The sequence below is a fragment of the Protopterus annectens genome, chromosome 1.part2 (assembly GCF_019279795.1).
Source record: "Protopterus annectens isolate FY-2018-M chromosome 1.part2, PAN1.0, whole genome shotgun sequence".
Lineage (NCBI taxonomy): Eukaryota > Metazoa > Chordata > Ceratodontiformes > Protopteridae > Protopterus > Protopterus annectens.
Window position 1 is genome coordinate 412,668,843 of NC_056727.1, and position 20,228 is coordinate 412,689,070.

Genomic DNA, 20,228 nt, shown 5'->3' on the forward strand with positions numbered 1-20,228 from the left:
ATACACCCACTAGAGGTTCTCACATACTGGATCTCTTGCTCACAAATATGAGAGAACACTGCACCCTGCCCCCAGTGTCTCGTTGTCCCTGGTAAGGTCTAAACTTATTGCTGTCTCCTTTGAAATCAAAATCAACTCTGTCATTCCATTAAAACTAGTAACAGTTAGGAACTATTACAAGGCAAATTTACCTGTTATTAAGTGATGGTTTGTCAAAATTCAGTGCCCCTCCAAACCCAAGAACACAGCAGCCTATGCTGAATTGCTGTCAGAGACTCTGTACAACCATGCAAATGGCTGCATAGAGGATGCTGTACCTACCAGAAGTAAGCCCAGGACTAGCCCCAGAAACAAACTGCCCTGCTGGCATCCCAAATTAAAGAGGATATATAACAAACGGAAAAAAATATGGCAACAATCAGGAAGAGTAATTCCCATAAAGATAAAAACTCTCTCATCAAAGTAAATAGGCAACAAAGAGGGATAATTAGGTCAGCCTCCCAGGTGAAAGATAACCATAAGGCCTTCTACAGTTATGTGATAAACTCAAGGGCAGCACACAGCAATGTGCTGAACTGGTGCTTAATGTTGCCACATTCACTGAGCTTGGTGATATAGTGAACCTGTTAGCAGACAAATTCATTTCCAACTTTACTCCCCTCTCACCCCCTCTAACTATAACTAGGGAGTACGTACTAGCTGAAACCACTAAAGCCAAGAACACAGCCTCAGTGGGCCCTGACAACATCCCAGTATGCCTCATGAATAGTCTAAAATATGACTTATCAGATCCCCTGAAGTCATTATTTAACTATAGTCTTAAAAGAAGCTTTGTACCATGTGAACGAAAGACTGTAATGGTCATCTCCCTTCATAAGGGCAGATCTTCAACTTATCTTGGAAACTACAGAACCATTAATCTGACTAGTCTTATTTCCAAAGCCATGGAATGAATTATTGTAGAAATTATCAACAAGGTCTTAGGAGACCTCCAGACACTGATTCCATCCCAGTTTGGCTTTGTCTAAGGAAGCTCATGCATACTGAATCTGGTGGACTTTTTTGAAAAGGTCACTAAGGAAAAGGATGAGGGGAAAACAGTGCATACTGCCTACCTAGATCTGGCCTTAAGGCATTTGATACAACACCCTGCTCAGGAATTACCAACTATTTTATAGAACTAGATATAAATCCCCTTTATAAAATGCTGGATAGCTAGCTGGCTCATTGATAGGACCAGGTAGTTTAGAATCGGTGAGGCCTCCTCCATGAAGAGGCCGGTCACCGGTGGAGACCCCAGGGCTATGTGCTGGCCCACTTCTCTTTTGCATTTACTTCTTGGATGTCAAATCCAATTTCAAAGGCCTCTGGCTAACTAAGTTCACTGATAATTGCAAACTGGGAGTAGTCAATGAACCCCTTCAAGGTGAGAACACCCTTCAGGAAGGTCTAATATAGATAAATTCTTGGTACCAAAGCCACAGCTTAAAATTCAGTTCCAAGAAATACATTATAGTAGCCTATGCAAAGTCTGCCACCCCAGGTAGCTATGACATTAATAAAACACCTTTAAAAGTTGATTTGCTAGTCAGGGATCTGGGATCTCATATAGATAGCAACCTAGCCTTTGACCAACATGTGTCCAAGGTAGTAAGAAAATCCTTCTGTGTTGCTCAACTTATAAGCAAAGGCATGGCATCTAGATCCAGAGAGGTCATCATACCACTGTACTTGGCCCTTATCAGGCCCATCATAGAGTATAATGCCCCTTTGATATGTGCCTGAACAGACATGTGTAGCAACTGGAACAGTCACAAAGATTTATTACAAAAAGTATATGGGGAGTAAACACAAAGTCATATACTGATCACATCAAAAGCCCTGACTTGGCATCATACAGACTTCTGAGAGGTGAGCTTTGCCTTACATACATGGCATCGCTGGACCATGTTTTGATGAACCTTTTGCACATCTGCAAAACAAAAAGCATCAGGGCTACTAAATTAAAAGATCTATATTTTGCTTGTAATATAAATAGGACACATTGGAGAGACAGCTGTGTTTCTCAGAGAATTCCCATTCCCTGGAACAGACTCCCCATCCACATGAGGCAGAGTTCCTCCCTATCCTTGTTTAAGCGCAACTGGACCAATGGGTCTTCAGAAATTCACCCTGGTCTAGCTACTATGTCTCTGATGGACAGAGGCAGTTGATAAACCACTCCCTATATAAATCAAATGTGTGGGTCACATTCGGGTTGCTTGGTTAGGCTTATAAGGGCCCTAGGGGTTGCTAGCCTAGTATACACCTATGAATCTATGAATCTTCTGCTGCCCTACATCTGTGAACAAACTGTGATCTGTTCCTCTTGAACGTCTCTGCAAATGGAATTACTTCAGTTCTGATATCCTTATTTCTTCATCAGCCCCACAGTGGCCATTCTACTATCTGTCTCAGTCACTTGATCTTCATTGCCTCATGTTTCCTCAGCTACTCTGTCTTCACTGCCCAAAAGACTATACCATACAGAAACCTTGGTCACGCCACTGTTTTGTACATCTTACTTTTCAGTTTTTTTGGCATTTTTCTGTCATGTATTATCCCTGGCACTTTTGTGCTAATTGGCTGAAGCATTTCTGATTCTAGCTTTGACCTCATCATTTAGATTTCCCTATCCTCAACTACTCCACGCAGATACTTGAAGCTGTTAACATCATCATAATCAACCCCCCCCCTTCCCATTTTCTACATGGGGTCAGGCTGTTATGTAAACTGTCACCATCTCTCTCTGTTCAGCACCACAGTCCTGTTTTCTTTGACATTCATGCCTGACTGTTGCAGGTCTTCTCTCACACACAACCCATTCACCTCTTTGCTGGATGCCATCATTTCATCTTGTCTGTCCCAAATCTTCTTCACCAGATTGTCTTCTGTTTTCTACACATGTGCCCACACTACTGTAATCTGTTCTCTTTGACCCTTTATGCAATTGGAGCTACTTTGTCTTCTGCTCTGATGTCCTCAATGCTTCATGTATCCCACAGTGTGCATCCTACCACTGTATCAGGCACTTCCTCTGCATCACCTCTAGCCATTCAACTGCTCTGCTTTTACTGTCCAGGATTCTGTACCATACAGTAGTACTGGTCACACTACTGTTCCATATACCTTACTTTTCAGCTTCTTGGGCATTCTTCTGTCATATACTGCACCTGATACTCTGTGTCACTTGGCTGTAGCCCCTCTGATTCTAGCTTTGATCTCCTCATTCACTCTTCCCTTCACCTCATCCACCCCTTCCAGATACCTGAAGATGTTAACCTATTCAGCTATTTTCCCTTCTATCTCAGTTCTCATCTTTTTCTGATTTCCCCCCACTTGATGCCATTACAAATGTTTTATCTGTATTCAGTTTCATCCCATGTGCCTTCAGTTTTGCATTCCATTCCCCTATCCTTTGCTGAAATTCTTGCTCAGAGTCTGCCTGTAATGCCACATTGTCTGAATACAGCAGCTTTGTTGATCTATCCCCTCCAACCTGTGTGCTAATGTAATCCATCACCAGTATAGACAGCTGGACCCTGATGTACACCCATTCCCACTAGGAACCCCTCTATGAGACCAAACACTGTTCTTACTTGAGTCCATGGGTCCTTGTACATAACTTGCACCATGTCCACCACTGTTTTTGGGACAGTGAACTACCAAAATATTGCCCAAATTAGCTTTCTTGGGACCTTGTCATATGCTTTCTCCAAGTCTAGCAATGCCCAGCTGGTCTCTTTCCTCATCTCTAGCTTCTTCTCAGCTTTCTGTCTCAGTGCAAACAACTGGTCATTTGTGCTGCATCCTGATTTGAATCTGAACTGTTCATCTGTCATCTCACTTTCTACTACTCTGTGTATTCATATATCAATCACCCTTTCCAGAACTTTCATGCAATGTGACAGGAGTTTGAAGCTGTTAACTTCTGTCACTATTTCCCCTTCTATCTCAGTTTCAACTTCTTCTGATTTCTGCCATTTACTGCCATGACTGTGGTTTTGTCTGTACTTAGTTTAATTCATTCCACGTGCACTCATGTTTGCATTTCAGTCCTCTATCATTTGCTAAAGTTCTAATTCAGAGTCTGCTTGCAATGCCACATCATCTGCATACAACATCTTTGTGGCTATGTCACCTCTGAACTATTTGTTGATATAGTCTATCACCAGTATGAACAATAGTGGGCTCATAACTGAACCCTAATACACACCACACCCACTGGGAACCCCATGTGTCCTTATACATAGTCTGTACTACTTGTACCAATGTTTTCAGGACTTCAGATCACAGGACTGGTCAAATCAGCTTTCTTGGGACCTTGTTATATGTCTTATCCACAACTAAGAATGACAAAATGGACTGTTCTCTCATCTACATCTCCTTTTCTATGATCTGTCTCACTGAAAACATCAAGTCAGTAGTACATATTGATTCACACTGGTCATCTCCCATCTTGCTTTCTACATGCATCGTCATCTATCAGTTACTCTCTCTAGCACTTTCATGCAGTGTGACAGCAGTCTGATACCTCTATACTACCAGTAGTTGTGAATATACCCTTTATTTTTGTACCACCAGCACTAAAATTCTTTTCTATGGTCATTTGGAATATGGCTCTCTCTTCATACCAAAATGAGTACCCTCAGAGGCTATTTCGCCCCAACACTGAACATATTGATCACATCTGTTGTCACTTCATCTGAGCCCGCCATGTATCCTAATTTAATTTTCCTTAATGTACATCTTACTCTTTCTAGAGGGTGGGTTTTCCTTCCTCTTTTATCACAGTCTGTACATACAGTAGCACAGTTTCTATAGGAGTTTCTTCATTCAGAAGCTTACTGGAGTACCCTTATATCCAGTGGTGTAGCTACAGTTTGTGCCTCCTGGGGCTGTCTTTTTGAGTTTGCCATCCCTCCCCTTCACAAAATCATGGTCAAATGGCCCCCCCATGCAACACCCCTGCAGTCATTCCCATTACTTGACAATTTCTCCCCATTTACTATAAACACTGTAATGTGCACAATGCTTTATGTTTTACTTCTATGATGATTATTTGGATTTCATTTAAAACTTTTATTTTAAATTTTATAGCACAAACACTGATAGACATCTGCTAAACAAAGCAATACAGTCTTACAATGAAAACAGACTTAGCATTAAAACTTCTCTGCCCTTGAAACAAACATTCCTTAAAACAGCACTGAAACCCACATTCAAAGAAAATGCATCTGGCCAGTGGTGGATAAAGTTTACTTTGGGCTGTTTTCAAATCATCAGCCCATTACACACATATTTAGGGCACTGCAAACATACATGTTTTCTTTGATTCACCTTCTTGATTGTATTAAATTATTCCTTGTATGATATAGCACACTTGTTAGAGCGTATTTTAACTTTATTGTTTTGAACATTTTTCCAGTAAGCAATGAAAATGTATGAACCAATGACAAAACTGCCCATTTCAGAACATTTCTATCATAACAGTCTACTCAAACTTCTGTCATTACAATCCACCGATATCAGTAAACATACACAATCTCTGCAGAAGTAAAAGTCATCTAAATAATTCCACATTAAAGAGATCTGTAACTAATGAAGAAGTTGCTGCTAGCAAACAACTTCATATTTCATTGTTTCATCTACAAATAAAGTACCTGTTGCCCTTGAAGAATAAATTGCTTATGTTGCATTAAAAAAAAGATGCTAAGCTAGTAATATTGCAATAGGGAATGGATGGCAAACTGATAACAGGTTTATAGTTATTAGGTATCTCCTTCAAAGGGGGACATTCTCAGGACTGCAGCATCCACCCCTTTGAAGTGCAAGACAGTACAGTATCAGCAATCCATCTACTTACTGTGAGAGTAGAACCCACAGCCTTCTGCATCAAAAGCAAGTATACTACCTGTTGTGCTACTAACAATGCAAAGAGACATAGCATAAGCAGCAGTAAACTTCTCTTCCCCTGAAGCTCTCAGCTCCTTGTAAAATCCACTTGACACTCAACTATATCTCAACTTTGCAGCACAAGAAATCTGGAAAAGGCCAAAATTTATTGGGGGTGGAGACACAAGCCCAAAACCAGGGACACATTTTAAATATTTCTTGTATAATCTTAGAAAGCTGCTAGAATAAAATGTTTTGTGTTACCTTGCATTTCCTGAAAGAGATGAAGACTGAAACTTAAATGGCTATCATTATTTAGTGAATTCAGTTTTCACTGATTTACCAGAAAACCACAAATTTTAAGAGGAGCAGACCAAAAGGATGAGCCAAACATTCTGTGAAAATCTGGACAGTTAAGAGCTATGAACTCAGCTCCTTGGATCACAACTGGTGGTATGGGTACAGAATTCAGACTCTTGTTTCTTGTACCTAAGGTACAGGGTTTGAGACTGAATAACTTTAAGCAGCAGGTATGCATAACTGGGGCATTTCACACATACACACACAGACACACACACACACACACACACACACACACACACACACACACACACACACACACACACACACACACACACACACACGCACACACCCTCCTTTGCTGAAGCACAATTCCAATTCCAAACACACCTCTCTTGCTGAAGCAGAATTTCAATTCTACACACACACCCCTCCCTTGCTGAAGCACAATTCCAATTCTGTAGCATCTGATACACACCTCCCTTCCTTGCTGAAGCACAATTCCAATTCCATAGCAGCTGATACACACCTCCCTTTCTTGCTGAAGCACAATTCCAATTCCATAGTAGCTAATACACACCTCACTCCCTTTCTGAAGCACAATTCCAGTTCCATTGGTAGCAGCAATAATAATAATACTCAGCAAAGCAAAATGCTAATTGAATGCAAACAGCAGAAGTAATTCACACACATACACCTTGGTGAAGCATAGTTCAGAATTCACACTCCCCTTACTTGGTGAAGCAGCAAAATTATGTCACATTGGTAAAGAATCAGCAAAATGAAAACACCCCCCTTACTTGGTGAATGGTGAAAACACTCCCCTTATTGGTGAAGCAGCAACAATGGCAAAATTCCATGAAGGAAGAAAAACAAAGCAGCAATCAGTTCCATGTACTGTATTTAAAATTGCGCAGGCACTTCTGTTTGACAACACACACACAGAACTGAACATGAGTGATTAGCTATGGGACTGTTCTTTAAGAAGAATGCCACCTTAAAAGCAGTTATGTGACAGTCCCAAAAGTGCCTCCCGGGGTGGACTGCCTCTCTGCCCCCCCCCCCACCACCAGTTATGTGTCTTTTGTTTAACAATGATTTAGCTACAGCTACTAGGAAATCTCTCTCAATATGACAGTTTGTCTGAGAGTTGGAAAATTTGGATCTAGAAATTTGATCAAGTGTTCTCTGTGAAGAGTATAGTGGTGAAGCCTCAGAAAGTAGTCTGTGGTCAATAATCTGTTTTTCAGGAGTCTCTAATGTTTAAAATATGTCTTAGCTATTTGTTGTTTAAAGTCATAATAATGGAGTGATGAAACCGAAGCTTGGAGTTTCTGTGAACTAATAACAAAAAAATCTGCCATGCATCTGCTATTTTGTTGCTTATGAGGGAATGAAGTCCAATGGAAAGTAATAATTTGTTGTGTTATTAAATTGCTGAACTAAAGGACTGAGTTATAGATTGTAGGCATGTTAAGACAGAGAATTATGTATGCTATCAAAAATGATCAGACATGTGTCAAGTTGCATTGTGAAGCAGAGTTAAAAATAAATAAAAGAGTAATGTTGTAGACAGATACTACATGCTTTTCAACCTGAGGCCATCTAAAACAAGCAAAATGGCTCTTAAAAAGTAGGAGCATCTGACCTAAAATCTTGCCACATGATTAACATAAAACTTGCATAATAACTAGCATGTAAGTCCTATCACTTTCTGGAGGACTGTGGGATACTATTTAGAAATACAAGTTTAAAAATTGTGAGTGATAAAATGATACAAAAAATATAAGCATATTATGAAGTCATGGATAACTAAATGTTAAAATACTTGCTAAACTACAATACAAAATCTCTTCAGACAGACAGTAATGCCCCTCATCTTGATGTCTTTCGAACACAATATTAACTTTCAACATCATATAACACGATAAAATAAAAGGCATCCTCATTTTGATTCCACAACCCCCACCAGTATCTCAAAAGCAATTAAGATAAGAACAGCCATAAAAAAAGGAAACCACACAAATATATCCAACAACATAGTGGAGAATGTTCCCCAACTGCAGTAGGTTAATAATCATGTCCCTGGTAAAGTAACATGTTCCTGTGATAGTCCACTAAAGGTGTAAACTAAAAAAATGAAAAGGAAACATTTAGTAAAATATGGAACTATATGCCATCTGACCACTGCTGAAACTATACACAGACTTCCATAATGTAGCCTCCACCATTTTATATTAAACATTCCATATTTTGGATGTAACACCTCTTCAATGCTAGAAAAATATTTTGAAATGACAGGCTTACGCAAGAAAAAAAAAAAAAAATATATATATATATATATATATATATATATATATATATATATATATATATATGAGTATGTATGAAAATAGTGTATTCTAAAAATATAATTTTCAAAATATATGATTGATTATGAGACGACAGGTTTACTCTAAACAATACATTTATGCTAACAAAATTATCAGGTATTCTGCAAAAGCCATTACCAGAATATATGGCTTAAAATAAAAATAAAGTAAACATATCACTTCTATTTAATGCTCTGCATATCTTATTGCACAAAATAACCCCTATTCTAAATAGCATACTCTGGGCAAAATGACTCATTTTAAGGTGGTCATTATATGAAACAAAAAAGATTAGTTTATAACGTGAAATGTTCAAACCAGTCCAAACAACTTTTATTTTTGATTTAACACATTTTACATAGTGCCATTTCATTTTACATGATAAGGATAGTCAAATGGTTCTGTCCAAAACCAAATACATACCAAAATGCTCAGAATGCTTCATAAATATAGTGCATCCCCACCAACAAACTGGAATGGTTTGCAGTCGCAATGTACTTTAGAAGCAAATTCAGTTCTCTGTGTCACTGATGTCTGTGCAACTTGTGGTTATAAGCATAATAAAAAAAAATATTTAATAAAGAATTAAGTGAATAGAAGTGTGGTAAGAAAAATAGTTTTGTTAAAGTGTGAAAAATGCTAAATAACTAGGAAACTACAAAGGATGTATGTGATAGAACAACACTGTAAAACTGGCACAGATAATTTATGGGAAAGGTATCAACCATAAAACTGTAAAAAGAAATTCAAAAAGAAAATTCAAAGTGTAGGTGCTTAAACTGATCACATGTACAGAATGTAATATGTTATCTGCTTGACATTCAAAGCATTTTATATATGAAAGAGTATAAATTCAAGTTATGTGTAAAGTGCTTATTCATGACATTATATATAATGATTGAGTACTAAATGTTTACTTGTGAATAATATAGGAATAAGGAATGAAATATTCATTCTTAATGTTGATACACTTGGTGCTGCATCCATATTCAGTTGCTTGACTTATCAGAACCTTGCTCTGTTGAAAAGAATTCATGCACAGCATGAGCACTGGTGCTGTGAATATCAAGGTTTATTTACAAGGCTGGGTTGTTTACCAGTAATTCTTTATAATTTTATACATCTAATTGTGTTTTCAGCAGTGTACATATCAAAGGAATGTTCTAGTAGCATTACAGAGACAAAATACATAGAACTGAGTAAAATGGAGTGCCTGGACAACATTAAGGAAGAAACTGAACCTACTGGCTGGGTAAATAGCATTGCTACTGTTCTGAAGTTTTATAACATTTTTACTTGTATAGATCAAGAAGATCTAAGCAAATCTATCAAGAGAGAGCATTATACACATCACACTCAGTGAAGTGGTGTTTGCTATGCATGGTGTAAATTGTTTTTCTGTCCTTGATGCTATCAATAGGATGTGTCAAAATAAGCTTGAGTAAAGCTGACCTAAAGAAGGATAAAGATTTCTCAGACTTCTCCTTAGAATTTCATTATCAACTGAAGTGTTTTAGCGATCTGTTGCATAGATAAGTTTGCGACTTACAGGTGTTGTTAGTAGTGTTGATAATAAGCTGGTATGGGGTATAACTAATAGAATGTGACAAGCAAAAGAACTACTAAAAAGACTGAGACAGTATAGCTGTAATCCGAATAAAGTAAGTGTTAAATCAGGACTGTTGAAGTGAAATGCATGGCCCATGTTATGAGCTCAGAGGGACTGAAGTTAGATGACAAGAGAACCAAGAAGTAATCCAAACCACAGACACGGAACAGGATACGCCAACTTCTCAGGAAAGGTTTTGCTACAAATATCCAATAAAAGCTGTTTATTTAACTTCAGATTGTAAATTAAAAAACATATAACACCACGGGTACTGTTAAACACTACAGAGCAGCAACACTACAGAGTGCTTTTCGTTCTAAAAATGCTAGAACTTCATCAGACAACAACCAGCATTGATACAGGCTTATTTAAAAGGCTGATACATAGCAAATTGATTGATTGACACCAATTAAGTCTGCAATTAAGCACCATAATTAAAATTTCTTAACTACAACCTACAATAAAAAATCTCTATATCCTGTGTTTAAACACAGGAAATATTCTGTTAATAATGTCTGTTTTTAAATAAGTAAAAGTATAAAAGTTCCTTTTTAAAATAAATTCTAGTGCATCCATACATTCTGAAAAATATTATTAATATCCTAAATGGCCACAAACATAACAGTACAGGAACAGTACTAACAATCCTATACCATTATTACTATGTTACCTGACACTTCCCTTTAAATTATGAGTGTATTTTTTGAATGAGTGTATGGGTACTTCTATCTACTATTGTGCTTGATAGCTACCTCAAAAGGTTCTTTAATTTTAAAATACAAGCGATTGAACAAGCTTCATTAATTCCTGGCTCCCTGCATGCTGCTAACCTTAATTGCCATGCTAACTCTTTTTTCTCTAGCTTCAGTTTCAAAAAAGTTCGTTAACGAATTTATTTTCTTCCCTGTACTTGGCAATACTATCTATGACCATAAATGTGAAAGAATGTCCGATGTTGGTATCACAATGTCTAGCCAATGCATTCACGTCTTTTTTCTTTTTTGTTATTGCATAGACATGTTCATAAATTCTGTCCTTCAAACGTCTGTCCGTTTTTCCTACATAAAATGTCGGACATTGTTTGCATTGAGCTAGGTAAACCACCCCTTTGGATGTACATGAAAAGGATCCCCTCACATCGTAGCTCACTGACCTGATGGTAAATGAGTTTGATGTATCTATTACTTTGCAGTGTTTACAAGCACCACATTTCTTCGTCCCTCTGTTTACCTTTCCTTTTATATTATGTGATTTTGGTTCAAGTAGTTGCTTTAAGTTTATGCCCCTTTTATATGTTATTACTGGATCAAAGTTTAGAATACTGGAGATGCTTTTATCTATTGATAAGTAACTCCAGTACTTTCTCACTATCTTGCCTATAGTTTGTGCTTCTGGACAGTATGTAAAAGTAAATGCTATTCTAAAAGCATTTAGGTTGTTGGTTTCCCTAGTTGAACCAGTCAGTTGTTGACTAACATTTAGATTAGACTGCGCACTTACTTCTACAATATCTGTGTCCATAATTAATTCATTGTTCCGATTGTTAGTTTGTAAAGGCAGTAAAGGGTTATAAAAACCTATTTTCCTTTTCTCCCTGACTTCCTGAAAGATGTTGTTTAAAAATGTTTCAGGGTACTCCCTCCTTTGAAACATGTAATATAACAATTTACATTCGTCTTCAAAGTCTTCCTGCAATGTTGTCATTCTTGCCGCCCTCACAAGTTGGCCTTTGACCACTGCCTTTTTCTGATGGAGGGGGTGCATACTAGTAAAGTGCAAAAAGTTGTTTGAATAAGTTGCCTTCCTGAATATTTTAGATATATATGATGACCTATACTTCCTTAAGTCCACATCTAAAAAGTTAATCCTGCTTGTCTGAAAGTTGAAGGTAAAGGCCAAGAATTAAGTGGTTGTATTTAAGAACTTCACAAAGTTTTCAGCCTCATTTTTGTTCCCTTTGAATAGGATAAAGATGTTGTCAAGAAACCTTCTGTACAAGTGTATTTGTTTAAACCATTCACTCTTAAAAATACAGTTGGTCTCCCAATGGGCTAGAACCAAGTTTGCAAAACTTGACCCCACAGGTGATCCCATAGCCACTCCAATTTTCTGTACAAACAGTCTGTCTTCAAAGGTCACAAAGTTGTTTTTTAAAATAACATCCAAAAGCTGTTCTGTCAATAAAGCTTCATTAGTATTTGCACCCTTTGAGCTGATGTAGTCCACTACCCATTCAATGCCCAATTCATGGGGTATACAAGAGTAAAGGTTTACAATATCTACTGTTAAAAAATTAATACTCTCATCAAATTCTAAGTTTTCAAGCTGATCAAGTAAAGCCCACGAATCTTTTAAAATTTGAACTTCCAAGTTGACATATTTCTTCAATAGGTTGTCCACTAATTTGGCACAGGAATATTTTATGGACTGCCTTGCATCTACTAAGGCCCTAAATGGAGGGTTGGTCATACTCTTGTGTAGCTTTGGAATTCCAAAAATCTTAGGGATTTTTGGTGCTAGCATTGACAAGTAAGTGTGTTGCTCTAGGGTGATGAGGCCATCAGTAAATAAATCACTGATGTACATCTTGATTTTACTGTATGCTTGGTTTAGTTCATTTCTACTAATAGGAGCGTATGTTTCGCTCTCTAGAAGTTTAAACATGATGTTAGAATAGTCGTGTTTATAAAACACTACTAAACCCCCTCCCTTGTCAGGCTTCATAAATCTGAGCGACAAGTTCCTTAACAGTTCTGATAGGGATTTCTCTTCAGCAGATAAGTTAGGTAAATTTTTGTTAGTGTGTTTTAACATGTCCCTGAATTCATTTTCACATAGAAACTCAAACATGTTCAGGGTACTATTCTGTGGTGGATTGAAGGTACTGGCTACTCTTAAACTATTTTCAATTGCAGAGTTCCTTCCAAACATTATATTCAAATTCAGTTTACGCAAAAATAGCTTAAAATCAATTAATAACTCTACAATGTTACATTTTCTAGAGGGGACAAAGGTCAAGCCTTTAGCAAACAAGTCATTCAAAACTTGGTCAATCTTACAATCAGTGAAATTGTATACAGAAAAGTCGTCACCACTGTTTTTCAAAATTTCACGTAGTTCAATTTCATTCAATTGAAGTTGTTGCTGTTGCTCCGGGTATTGTACCGGCGACTCATCCCCTGTCCCCGTTTCGGTGGCCAGTTGCCCCCCCTCCCCCGTTGAAAGTTTTTTTGGGGTGCTTGATTGTGGCTACCATTATTGTCTGTCAAGTACATTTGGTTTGGTACTTCAAAATTGAAGTCCCCTTCTATAAAGTCACTCTCATTTGAACACCCACCATTTTCTGGTTCTGTTGTTGGTTCCAAGTTGTTAGGGGCATTTCTATTAAAGTTCTGGCCTCCTTGGTTCCTCACCATTGTTGGGTTGCCAGAGAATTTCTTTTTGTTACCCCTTTCCTGAGGCAGTACAGGCTTTGGATAAGCTACCCCATCCTGATACGCTTTTAAGTCTCTTTGTAATTTCCTGATTTTATTAGCCTTTAATTTCACCATTTGTTGGGATATGCTAGACAGGATTCTATCATACTCAAATTCATTTCTATGAAAATCACTATGTGCTTTTACATCCTGTTCCAAGTCTGCAGCTTCCTTCATTACTTTTTCTAAATCAAGTTGATAATGTTTGACCATACATTGCATGACCTCTAGGCCATGCCTATTGAACAAGTCAGTTAATTCTTTGTAAAAGTCAGAGTCATGTACTAACCCCGATGGATATGAAAAATGTCTCATGCCCTTGGGAACTATCTTCTCTTTGAGACATTTTTTAAAATAATTCACTTCAAGTTGTAATTTCTTGGTTCTAAATAGTTTAATGTCAAAGAATTTAAATTTATCACAAAGCGAGTACTCGCTCACATTGCTATCCAGTTGCAAAGCTCCGTCACTTGCCTGTATACCATCCATATCTAATTCGTGGTTGAGCCATGTTCCGACGTTGAACCTTACACCCGGTAACTGCTCCGGTGCGCTTCTGCTTCCTCTACTGATGTTACTTTCACCATACTGGTTACGTTGAGGCAATGCCTCCATAGATCCTTCGTTGATTTGCTGAAAACCCGGAATTACTTTACCGGAGCTGGTTGTTGCACTGTTTGGGTCTCCGCTGGAGCTAGGAACGTTGTCGATCCTCTCCGATAAGCGGTCGAACCTTTTATTTATGAGTTCAAGTAACTGGGTAAGATTTCCTTGCGATAAGTCGCCTCCTTCCACATTTGCTTCCATTCCTTCGCAGTTGGCCCCCGACACAAAACCACGATAGAACCAAGAAGTAATCTTTAGTAGCTTTACTTGATCAGCTTGAAAACTTAGAATTTGATGAGAGTATTAATTTTTTAACAGTAGATATTGTAAACCTTTACTCTTGTATACCCCATGAATTGGGCATTGAATGGGTAGTGGACTACATCAGCTCAAAGGGTGCAAATACTAATGAAGCTTTATTGACAGAACAGCTTTTGGATGTTATTTTAAAAAACAACTTTGTGACCTTTGAAGACAGACTGTTTGTACAGAAAATTGGAGTGGCTATGGGATCACCTGTGGGGTCAAGTTTTGCAAACTTGGTTCTAGCCCATTGGGAGACCAACTGTATTTTTAAGAGTGAATGGTTTAAACAAATACACTTGTACAGAAGGTTTCTTGACGACATCTTTATCCTATTCAAAGGGAACAAAAATGAGGCTGAAAACTTTGTGAAGTTCTTAAATACAACCACTTAATTCTTGGCCTTTACCTTCAACTTTCAGACAAGCAGGATTAACTTTTTAGATGTGGACTTAAGGAAGTATAGGTCATCATATATATCTAAAATATTCAGGAAGGCAACTTATTCAAACAACTTTTTGCACTTTACTAGTATGCACCCCCTCCATCAGAAAAAGGCAGTGGTCAAAGGCCAACTTGTGAGGGCGGCAAGAATGACAACATTGCAGGAAGACTTTGAAGATGAATGTAAATTGTTATATTACATGTTTCAAAGGAGGGAGTACCCTGAAACATTTTTAAACAACATCTTACAGGAAGTCAGGGAGAAAAGGAAAATAGGTTTTTATAACCCTTTACTGCCTTTACAAACTAACAATCGGAACAATGAATTAATTATGGACACAGATATTGTAGAAGTAAGTGCGCAGTCTAATCTAAATGTTAGTCAACAACTGACTGGTTCAACTAGGGAAACCAACAACCTAAATGCTTTTAGAATAGCATTTACTTTTACATACTGTCCAGAAGCACAAACTATAGGCAAGATAGTGAGAAAGTACTGGAGTTACTTATCAATAGATAAAAGCATCTCCAGTATTCTAAACTTTGATCCAGTAATAACATATAAAAGGGGCATAAATAAACTTAAAGCAACTACTTGAAACAAAATCACATAATATAAAAGGGAAGGTAAACAGAGGGACGAAGAAATGTGGTGCTTGTAAACACTGCAAAGTAATAGATACATCAAACTTATTTACCATCAGGTCAGTGAGCTACGATGTGAGGGGATCCTTTTCATGTACATCCAAAGGGGTGGTTTACCTAGCTCAATGCAAACAATGTCCGACATTTTATGTAGGAAAAACGGACAGACGTTTGAAGGACAGAATTTATGAACATGTCTATGCAATAACAAAAAAGAAAAAAGACGTGAATGCATTGGCTAGACATTGTGATACCAACATCGGACATTCTTTCACATTTATGGTCATAGATAGTATTGCCAAGTACAGGGAAGAAAATAAATTCGTTAACGAACTTTTTTTGAAACTGGAGCTAGAGAAAAAAGAGTTAGCATGGCAATTAAGGTTAGCAGCATGCAGGGAGCCAGGAATTAACGAAGCTTGTTCAATCGCTTGTATTTTAAAATTAAAGAACCTTCTGAGGTAGCTATCAAGCACAATAGTAGACAGAAGTACCCATACACTCATTCAAAAAATACACTCATAATTTAAAGGGAAGTGTCAGGTAACATAGTAATAATGGTATAGGATTGTTAGTACTGTTCCTGTACTGTTATGTTTGTGGCCATTTAGGATATTAATAATATTTTTCAGAATGTATGGATACACTAGAATTTATTTTAAAAAGGAACTTTTATACTTTTACTTATTTAAAAACAGACATTATTAACAGAATATTTCCTGTGTTTAAACACAGGATATAGAGATTTTTTATTGTAGGTTGTAGTTAAGAAATTTTAATTATGGTGCTTAATTGCAGACTTAATTGGTGTCAATCAATCAATTTGCTATGTATCAGCCTTTTAAATAAGCCTGTATCAATGCTGGTTGTTGTCTGATGAAGTTCTAGCATTTTTAGAACGAAAAGCACTCTGTAGTGTTGCTGCTCTGTAGTGTTTAACAGTACCCGTGGTGTTATATGGTTTTTAATTTACAATCTGAAGTTAAATAAACAGCTTTTATTGGATATTTGTAGCAAAACCTTTCCTGAGAAGTTGGCGTATCCTGTTAGATGACAAGAGAGTCAGAACAGTGGTACAAACACAGACACCAGAGAATAAGAAAGTTATTGTGTGACTTAATATACCACTATATCTTTTGATTTTTTTTTCTAAGTGGGAGTTCTACCCTTTGACAGATACAGTCTCATCAGATACAATCTCTCAGATCTTGATTCACTGAAGGGACTAGTCTCTGAAAACATTTTCCATTGTATGATGTACTGGGGTCTATATTACCTGAACAAAAACTGCATTGCACAAACACCTGTTGTGCGACACAAAATGAGCGAATGTGGGAATTATCAAAACTCAAACATAAAAAAAAACTAATGGACAAAAACTGTCACTAACTGTTTTATGCAGGAGGGCAAGCCCCCCTGCACCCCCCACACCCCTGCTACTTAAATATACCAACTCCGAGATCGCACTAATTTGAAGTAAAGGTTAAAATTCCCTACAGCAATCTCCGTTCACTCTTTCGACATTTCCCATATTCGCTCATTTTGTGTCGCTCAAAAGGTGTTCGCGTAATGCAGTTTTTGGTCACATAATATAGGCCCGTTGTACTGCAAGATTACAACACGTGAGTGCTGTTTTCAACCTTGCATGGTGTTTTTCTTTCCCACTTGGTTATGCAATTGTTGTCCTAATATATTAGGGATTTGAAGGAAGCTTGCAAACTGCACAAAAGGATGATTTAGAAGGTATTACCTATATGTTCAGTAGGTTATGTTTTGATAGATTTACACTGGAGAGAATGCAATAAATGTGTTATGCCTTGACTTCTTGAACTGCATCCATTCTGAATATGCCAGAAACAAGTGTCTCATTAAGGGAATTATTGAAATAAGATGTGGAATTATTCTGGTATGAAGACCAAAAAAGAGTTTTGAATTGCTTAAACAGTGAAAAAATTCCCACAATTAAATAATTTGATATTTTAAAGAGAATCACATTGCCAAGTAGATCAAAACATCAATGCAAGGCATAATGGAAATTATTCACCGATATTTGGATGACTGGAAGATAATAAACAAATTGGCTATGCTGAATAATTTTGTAAATTGTCAGAAAAGAGTCCCTCAGGTAGAAAAAAGCTACTAGCCATACTATATGTTTGTAAAAAGATCCTCTTTCTCTCTCTCCATAGATATATATATATATATATATATATATATATATATATATATATATATATATATATATACATCTGTGCATGCATGATATATATATATATATATATATATATATATATATATATATATATATATTTATATATATATATGAACAAGTGCAAGTGGTAAAAGTGGAATATATTAATGACATCATTACAAAGAGCACCACCAAGATTGCAAAAAAAAGGTTGCTGAAATTACAAAAATATGACTAGGCAGTGTGTTATAAGCCAGGAAAGAGATGCTCATAAAAAAATCTGCTAGGTCATTCATACATGACACAGCAATAAAATGATCTTCTAGGAGGTGACCTGAAAGTTAATTGTGTAAAATCATGGTTGCTCATAACAGCAAAAAAGCCTAATGAGTTCCAGAAATGTACTAAGGATAAGAAAATAAGCCAGAAATGCAAATGCTTAAAGAAGTTGCTATCAGAGGTTGGTCATGATGGAAGAAATATGGTCTTACTTTCCATTTAAAAAGTTATTTTGGCATGGAAATCTTACTGCTTAATTGAGATAAAATGATTGTGCTAAATCAGTAAAAAAACAATGACAAGAATGAATAAGCCTTACTAGAGTATTTCAAATATCAAGAATGAGCTTGTGATACATTTTGTGACATCTGCATAAACTGAACAAGATACTCCGAACTATGCTAAACGTAATATTTATCACAGATATAATAAACAGCAAATTATGATAGCCTATTTGGTTCAGGGTGGACCATGGACTAAGACTTGAACATTTTTTTCAGTACCAGGAAACAAAACCAGAACATTATTTGATGCATTTGGATTATTAATTGATGTTTCCAAAGGTCATGAAGTTAACAGATACTACAAGTAGAGGTACAATCAGTGCTCAGAAAAATATATTTTCAAGGCATGATATTCCAGATGTCGTTGTATCAGGTAATGGTCTGTAGTAGCTAACATGGATTCCAACAGATTTTCAGGCAAATGGTAATGCCAGCATATTATTTTCAGTCCCACCTATAAACAATCTGATTGTCAAGTTGAAAAAAGACAAATAATTGTAAATAATTTATTGAAGGAGTTGTAGAAGATTATAATGACAGGTGTGTTGTGTCTTAGCTTCATTGGAGTATAGAAACCTTCTTCTGTAAGCTGTTCATCTATCACCTGCTCAGTTACTTATATATCAGAGATAAAAATGATGGATTCCTACATGGGCTTATTGCTTGCTTGCTTTTGAAATCAAAATCAAGTTATAAAATTCTCTAACAGAATAAGTCAAGATAGGATTTTTATTATGACCACTTTCTCAACTGGAAAAATAAGATTCAGTGAGAATTCAGCAACATTCTGGTGAGAACCAACTAGAAGCAGGCATTCAAAAACACCTGTGCAAAATTATGCATCTGAGTAACTGCCAGAAAGAAAGAGACAGTGTCCATGGTGCTTTCTAAATTGCTGAATTATTGAAATAAGTGTCTAGACATAAACTGAAACATTTGTCCAAGAAGTATTTACTGAAGTATTCACAAAAATGAATGTCTTAGTGAGATGTTGAAATATTTTCTGTGGAAGAGATTCCCAGTACAGCAACATCAGCTATGAAGACCATAAGTTCTGACTCAAAAGTTTTCTAGATGTGAAAAATTAAGTAAAGCATACAGACAGTTCATACAACTGAAAGAAATAAAAATATTGGAACTGGGAAAACTGAACCTGAAATGCATACATAACCTGCACTGATGCTGTAGAGGGACAGGTTCAGCTAGTGACTTGGGCACTTGGTAGTACAAAATCAAAAGTAATAAACCACTTGTCCAACCAATAGAATACATTTATTAGAAAACAACAAAGCTTTCAAGCCACTCAGGACTCTTCATCAGTATTACAATTAAAGACATTTACTTCCTATTTAAAACCAAATCCAGCCTATCAAAGTACTTGTCACAAACAAATGACATAGACCTTTATAGAATCACATGACAGAATAAAAATCACATAAAGAAAATCAGTAATAAATAATGAACAATAAGTAACAGCAGCCTACTAATATAAATATATATATATATATATATATAGATTTACTATTGTTTTTTCGAATGGAAAAATTAATAGTAATACTGAAATGAAACAAAACGAATGGTGACAATGTCGACCCAAATGCTCGACGCATTTGGCTCGACATTGTTGTCAAAACTACCATGCGATAGCCATATAGGAGCCTCCCACACACCCCCACTCATATATTCTAACTCCGAGATCACACTACAGTGGGGATGTGGATGAATTTCAACCCCCACTGTACCGTGATCTTCGTGCAGATAGTCGACTTACACTTATGAGAATGC